This window comes from Galeopterus variegatus, unplaced genomic scaffold (genome assembly GCF_000696425.1).
Source record: "Galeopterus variegatus unplaced genomic scaffold, G_variegatus-3.0.2 Scaffold5689, whole genome shotgun sequence".
NCBI classification, from domain to species: Eukaryota; Metazoa; Chordata; class Mammalia; order Dermoptera; family Cynocephalidae; genus Galeopterus; species Galeopterus variegatus.
The window spans coordinates 48102-55113 of NW_007731800.1; the positions used below are offsets into that span (position 1 = coordinate 48102).

The window sequence follows — 7012 nt, forward strand, 5'->3', positions numbered from 1 at the left end:
TAAAACCTGGCTATCCTTTCCGTGAATAGAACCACAGCAATCTCTGGGTAGCCCTTAAACATAAACTATGATGACTCCATTTATATTAATTGGGACTTAAGTAAAGAACTTGTTACAAATAAAAATAAATAAAATTTTAGAAATTAGTTAATACCACTGGCCCAAATTTGGCTTTAACTTGCTTGTCTATGTCTAAGAAAAAAAAAAATTCACCGTTTATTAAAATTAACAATTATTTCTAACTTATACATAAGCCAAAGTACTCACTCTTACCATGGATGCAAAACTTACTTTTGAAAATAATCTACAGAAATAATATGTAAACACAGAGTTTTGAAACAGACTAAGAACATCCTCCTATGTTCTATGGATCAAAATACAAAGGTCTCCATTACATATGTAAATGAACACAAAAGTTTCATTAATTTGGGATATACTGATATTACCTGACTATGTGCATATATATGTACACCATAAAATAAATTTTGACAATGTTTCTAGTGACACCATACTTTCCAGCCCCAAATGCCAGAACAAAATAAAAACTTAATATGAAAACTACTTTTTCTTTTTTTTTAAATAAAGTTTTTCAGTGGGAAAACAAACCCAAGACTCCTCTTTGCAACATGGACTGAGCTCTAAAATGTTCAGGGCCAAGAATCTCTTCAGTAGTTCCCCAGTGTAACAGAACACATAAGCTCCCTCTCTCTCTTCAGGAACTCTGATCCTCTCCAGTGTTTTGTCTTAAAAACTGCTTTCCAAGATAGGAAGTAGCCATGCTGGTTAAATTCTTTCTGCTACCCACTTTACATCTGACGTAACCATATAGGTTGGCACCTTGGAGCACCACACCCATGATAACTACTGCCAACCACTTCACTCTGAAGGAGAAGAGAGCACTGAAGGCAAATACCACCCACAGCACTACACAGGCAATAAGTCCTGGCCAAAAGATTCTAGACTCAGCCTCTGAAACACTTTTATTCTCTTGAGTAGATGCCTTCCTGGACTCAAACACCCAGTGGCTCTTTCCACCCTCATCAATATGATCCCAACCATTGGTAGGCCAACCTGTGACATTCTTTACTGCCTAAAAGTCACATGACAACAACAAGATAATTGTCACAATGCAGGCAATAAAGCTGCTGCTGAGCAATTCACAGAGAAGATAGACTATAATTGCACTGACTCGAAAGAATAAATGGGGGCCGGCCCGGTGGCGCACTGCTACAGTGCGCCGCTTGGGAAGCGCGGCAGCGCTCCCGCCGAGGGTTCGGATCCCACATATAGACCAGTTCCCGCTCACTGGCTGAACGAGGTGCGGGCGCAGCACCAAGGGTTGCGATCCCGTTGCTGGTCCCAGTCCGGTACGGGCGTGACACTGAGGGTTGCGATCCATTGCCGGACACGAAAAAAAAAGACAAAAAGGAAAAAAAAAAAAAAAAAGAAAGAATAAATGGAATAATGAATGTCTGATTTGGGATTTTTTTTGCCTATTATTTGTCTCCTCTTCCACATCAAACAGTGAAATATCTTCAGTGTCATCATTACTGTCCTGTTGCAACATGGTGGCCCTGCACCCAGTGTTTTATTTTCTGGTATAAATTGTATCCGACATGTAGTACATAGTCAAAGATGAGTGCTTTATCTTAAGACAAAGCAGCTGCTATTTTCGGAATTAAAAAATTTTTTTTTACCTTTTATTAGGAAATTATTTTAAACCTATGGAACAGGTTGCATAAATAAAAATAATACAAAGGATATCATTTATCCTTTACCCAGATTCACCTGTTGTCCACACTGGACCCCATTTGCTTTACTGTTGCTTGCCTTCTCCCTCTCCCTGCAACCCCTCTCCCCACTTTCTCAACCATTGAGGGCAAGTCACATACACCATGGCTCTAGATCTCTTAAAAATACATGAATATTTATAGTATTTATTTTCTAAGAATAGAGATACTCTCACACAACCACAGTGTGGTTATAAACTTCAGTACATTTAACATTGATACAATAATTTTATCTAGTCTTATCACTCATATTCTAATTTGTCACTTAACCCAATAATATCCTATATAATATTTTTTCCCCTTGAGAATAAACACCAGCCTAGGATCAGGCATTGCATTTAGTTGTCATGTCTTTTTAGCTTCCTTTAATCTAGAAAATTTCTACAATCTTTTTTTGTCTTCCAAGACAAAAACATACACTTTTTTTTTTTTTTCTCTTGAGGAGTTATCTAGGATTGAAATAGCTGGATCAAATGATGAATGTAATTTTAACTTATACCAAACAGTTGTCCAGATTGGTGGTAGAGGTAGCATTTTACATTCCCCCCAGTAGTATATGAAAGTTCTTCTCCCTCCACATTCTCACCAATCCTTGGTGTGGTCAGTTTTTTTAATTTTACTTTTCCTAATGGGTCTGAAGTGGTTTTAATTAGTATTTCCCTAATGATTAATGATGTTGAGTATCCTTTTATGTGCTTATTTCCCTTCTGTATGGCTTCTGTCACGAGATGTTTGTTCAAATCTTTTGCCCTTTTTAAGCCGAGTTTTTTATTTTTTCATTGTTGAGGATTTTTCTGAATCTATTGAGATGGTCATATGGTTTTTCTTTTTCAGTTTGCTAATATGGTAAATTACATTGATTGATTTTTGAATATAAAACAAATACTGCATTTCTGGGATAAAACTGACCTGAATATGTTGTGTTTTCTCTTTTATATTATTGGACTTAAATTGCTAAAATTTTATTTAGTACATTTGCAACTACTTTGCACATTGATCCGTAGTTTTCATTTCTTGTTATGTCTTTTTCTGGTTTTGGAATAATGTTGGTTCCCTAAAATCAAATGGAAATTATCCCTTTCTCTTGAATATTATGAAAAATTTTTGCATGGAGTTGCTATTATTTCTTCCTTGAATTTTTGGTACAATTCTCCAGTGAAACCACTTGGGCCTGGAACTTTCTTTGTAGTAAGTTTTTAAATCTACAAATACAATTTTTTAGATAGATATAGGACTGTTCAGATTACCTATCTGTTGTTTATTGAGCTTTGGTAGTTTGTGACTTTCAAGAAACTTGTCCATTTTACCTAAATTGTTAAATTTCATGGTGGTAAGTTGTTGATGGAGTTTGGATGTGTTGTCCCCACCAAAACTCATGTGGAAATCTGATTCCGAATGTGGCAGTGCTGGAAGCTGTTTGAGCCATAAAGCCAGAATTTAAAGGGAAGCAGAGCATAAATATTTGGAAAATTTGCAGCATGGCCATGTGGTAGAGAAGTGGAGAGCTAGAGGAAAATGCAAAGGTAAACCATATAAACTGGTTACTAAAGACATTAGCTTGGTGGTGAGGCAGCCAGATGCTAATAACCAGGACAATGGGAAAAATGCCCTAAAGGCATTTGAGAAGTCTGGAAGGGTGCCCCACCCATCACAGACCCTGAGGCCTAGAAAGACTGAGTTATCCCAGAGGACAGACCTGGGGCACAGCTGCCCTTGAGAACCTGCTCCCTGCATCCAGCTGCAGTAGCCCTCCCTCAGACAGCCCCAAGCATGGTTTGTGCAGCAGCTCTGGAGAGTAGAAACCTGAATCTTCAGTGGCATCCACGTTGTGTTAAATCTGCAGGCCAGCAGGACATGAGAGCAGTGGAGGCTTCGGAGCCTCCACCCAGATTTCGGAGGATGTATGGAAAAGCCTGGGGGCCCAGGCAAAGACCTGCCTCAGGGGCAGAGCCACTGCAGAGGCCATCTACTAGAGCTAAGACTTTCAGGACTGTTGGGATGGAATGATTGTATTTTGTATGTGAGAGTGACATGAGTTTTGGGAAGCCAGGGGCAGAATGATGGAGTTTGGATGTGTTATCACTACAAAACTCATGGAAATCTTATTCCCAATGTGGCAGTGCTGGAAGTTGTTTGAGCCATGGGGGCGGATCCCTCATGATTGGATTAATGCTCTCCCTAGGTGAGGGGATTAATGAGTGAATTCTCACCCTATTAGTTGCCACAAGGGCTGTTTGTATAAAAGACCCTGGCACCTCCCCTCCCTCTCTCTCCCTTGCTTCCTCTAGCCATGTGATCTGCTTGTACCCACCAGCTGCCTACCACTTTCTGCCATGAGTAGAAGCAGCCAGAGGCCCATGCCAGATGCAGCTGTCCCAGAATCATAAGCAAATAAGCCTCTGTTCTTTATAAATTAACTGGTTTCAGTATTCTGTTATAGCAACACGAAACAGACTAATACAGTTGTCTATACCATTCTCTTATTTTTTAAATATCTGTAGAATCTGTAGTGCTGCCACCTCTCCCAGAACTGATATTGGCAATTTGTGGCTTCTCTGTCTTTTTTCCAATCAGTAGATTAATTTTATTGATATTCTCAAAGAAGTAGCTTCTGATTTCATTAATTGTTTATTTTTTTCTAATTCGTTGACTTCTGCCTTGCATTTTATACCTCTAGAAATTTTAGATTTCATTTTTAATTTCTTCCTTGACCTGATAGCTGTTCAGGAGTATGTTGTTTAATTTTCACGTATTCCTATAGGGTTCTAACTTTGTTGTGGTCATTATTGATCTCTAGTTTTATTGCATCATGGTCAGAAAACATATTTTTTTAAATTTGATGAGGCTTATTTGTGGCCTTTCATATAATCTATCCTGGAGAATGTTTCATGTGCTGTTAAGAAAAATGTGTATTCTGCTGCTGTTGGGTGGAATGTTCTGGAGATATCTGTTAGGTGCAATTGATCTAAAAAGCTATTTAACTCTGCTGTTTCTTTGTTGACTTTTTATCCAGAGAATCTGTCCATTGCTGACAGGGGAGCACTAAAGTCCCCTTCAGTTATTGTAGTAGAGTCTAACTCTCCCTTTAGGTCTATTAATATCTGTTTTATATATTTAGGTGTGCAGATGATGGGTGCATATAAATTTACAATTGTTAGATCCTTGTGGTGGATTGACCCCTTTGTCATTATATAATGTTCTTCCTTGTCTCTTTTTACAGCTTTTGATTTACAGTCTAATTTATCTGATATAAGTATAGCTACTTCTGCTTTCTTTTTGTTTCTATTTGCATGGAATATCTTTCTCCATCTATTCATTTTCAATCTATGCATGTCCTTAATCATGAAGTGAGTTTCTTGTAAGCAGCATATAGTTGGGTCTTGCTTTTTTATCCATTCACGCAGTCTATCCATCAAACAGTCTTTTAATAGGAGAATTTAGTCCATTTACATTTAAGGTAATTATTGGTAAATAAGGTCTAACCACTACCATTTCATTATCAGTTTTCTAATTTTCTGGAATTTTCTTCTTTTCTCTCTCTTTTGCTGTCTTCCTTTGTGATTTGGAAATTCTCTCTAGAAGTATGTTTTGATTTCTTGCTTTTTATTTTTGGTGGATCACTCAAAGGTTTTGACTTTGTGGTTATCATAATGCTTAGAAAAAAACATTTTCTGATTACAACAACTTATTTTAAGCTAACAGCAACTTAACTTTGATTGTGAAGATAGATAAAAACAGAAAGCAAATAAACGAAGAAATGAATGATAAAAATATCAAAAAATAAATTCTACACTTGATCTCTGTTCCCTCTTGCCTTCTGCCATTTCAATTTTTGGTTTTCTGCCTTACTTCTTTTTATGTGACCTATCTCTTGACAAATTAATGTAGTTATTATTTTTTACTAATTCTCTGTTAGTCTTCCTGCTAGAGATATTAGTGGTTTATGCTTCACATTTGCAGTATGTGAATATACTACCGAGTTGTCAATGTACTTTACCAGTGAGTTTCATACCTTCAGATGTTCTCCTGTTGCACTTTAGTGCCTCTTTGTTTCCATTTGAAAAACTTCCTTTAACATTTCTTATAGGGCAGATCTGACAGTAATAAATTCTTTGAGGTTTTGCTTCTCTGGGAAAGTCATTATCTCTCCTTCATTTCTAAAGGAAAGAGTTGCTGGGTACAATATTTTTGGTTGGCAATATTTTTCCTTCAGCACTTTGAATATATTGTGCCATTCTCTCCTGACCTTTATGGTCTCTGCTGAGAAGTCCACCACCAGATGAACTGGCAATCCTTATGTGTTATTTCCCTTTTATTTATTTATTTATTTTTGTTGTTGTTGTTGTTGTTGCTGCTTTCAGGATCTTCTCTTTGTTGATGACCTTTGTGAGTTTGATTACAATATGCTTTGGGGTAGATGTATTTGGGCTTTATCTGACCTTTGACCTGCCTGTATCTGGATATTTGTATCTTCCTCTAGGTTTGGTAAGTTTCCTGTTGTCTCTTTGAATAAGCTTTCTACCTCTTTTGAATTTTCCAGACCTTCTTGGACTCCAGTGTCTCAAATACATACTCTTTTGATGCTGTCCAATAATTCCTGAAGACTCTGTTTGAGCCTGATATCACTCCCTCTGTTTCTGGGATAGATGACCAGTTTTGATAGAATTCCAGTTCTGACTCAAGTCTGCAGTGGTGTGTTGCTGCTTTTTCAACACCAGAAAGTGCCCTATGCTAGGTAGGTTTTTAAGGTGGAGAAAGACCATTGATTTGAGACCTTTCTTCTTTTCAAATATAGGCCTATCATCCTGTCAATTTTTCTTTTAAGTACTGCTTTATGAGTATTCCACACATTTTGACATGTACTTTCATTTTTATTTATGTCAAAATTATTTCTTATATTTTTTGATTACTTTTTAACCATGGTTAACAACAATATATCATATTGGGCTTAAAATTATGCAGAATTCTTAGGGCCGGCCCGGTGGCGCACTGCTATAGTGTGCCGCTTGGGAAGCATGGTGGCGCTCCCGCCGAGGGTTCGGATCCCACATACAGACCGGCCGCTCACTGGCTGAGCGAGGGGCGGGAGCAACACCGAGGGTTGCGATCCCGTGGCCGGTCCCGGTCCGGTACGGGCGCGACACTGAGAGTTGCGATCCGTTGCCAGGCACGAAAAAAGACAAAAAGGAAAAAAAAATTATGCAGAATTCTTATACACTGCT

The 7012-nt window shown here is 37.9% G+C and overlaps 1 pseudogene; it reads right to left on the bottom strand.

Moving 5' to 3' along the window:
- Positions 1-712: 712 nt before the first annotated feature.
- On the bottom strand, positions 713-1567 carry LOC103605254 (annotated as a pseudogene).
- Between the last annotated feature and the right edge of the window lie 5445 nt (positions 1568-7012).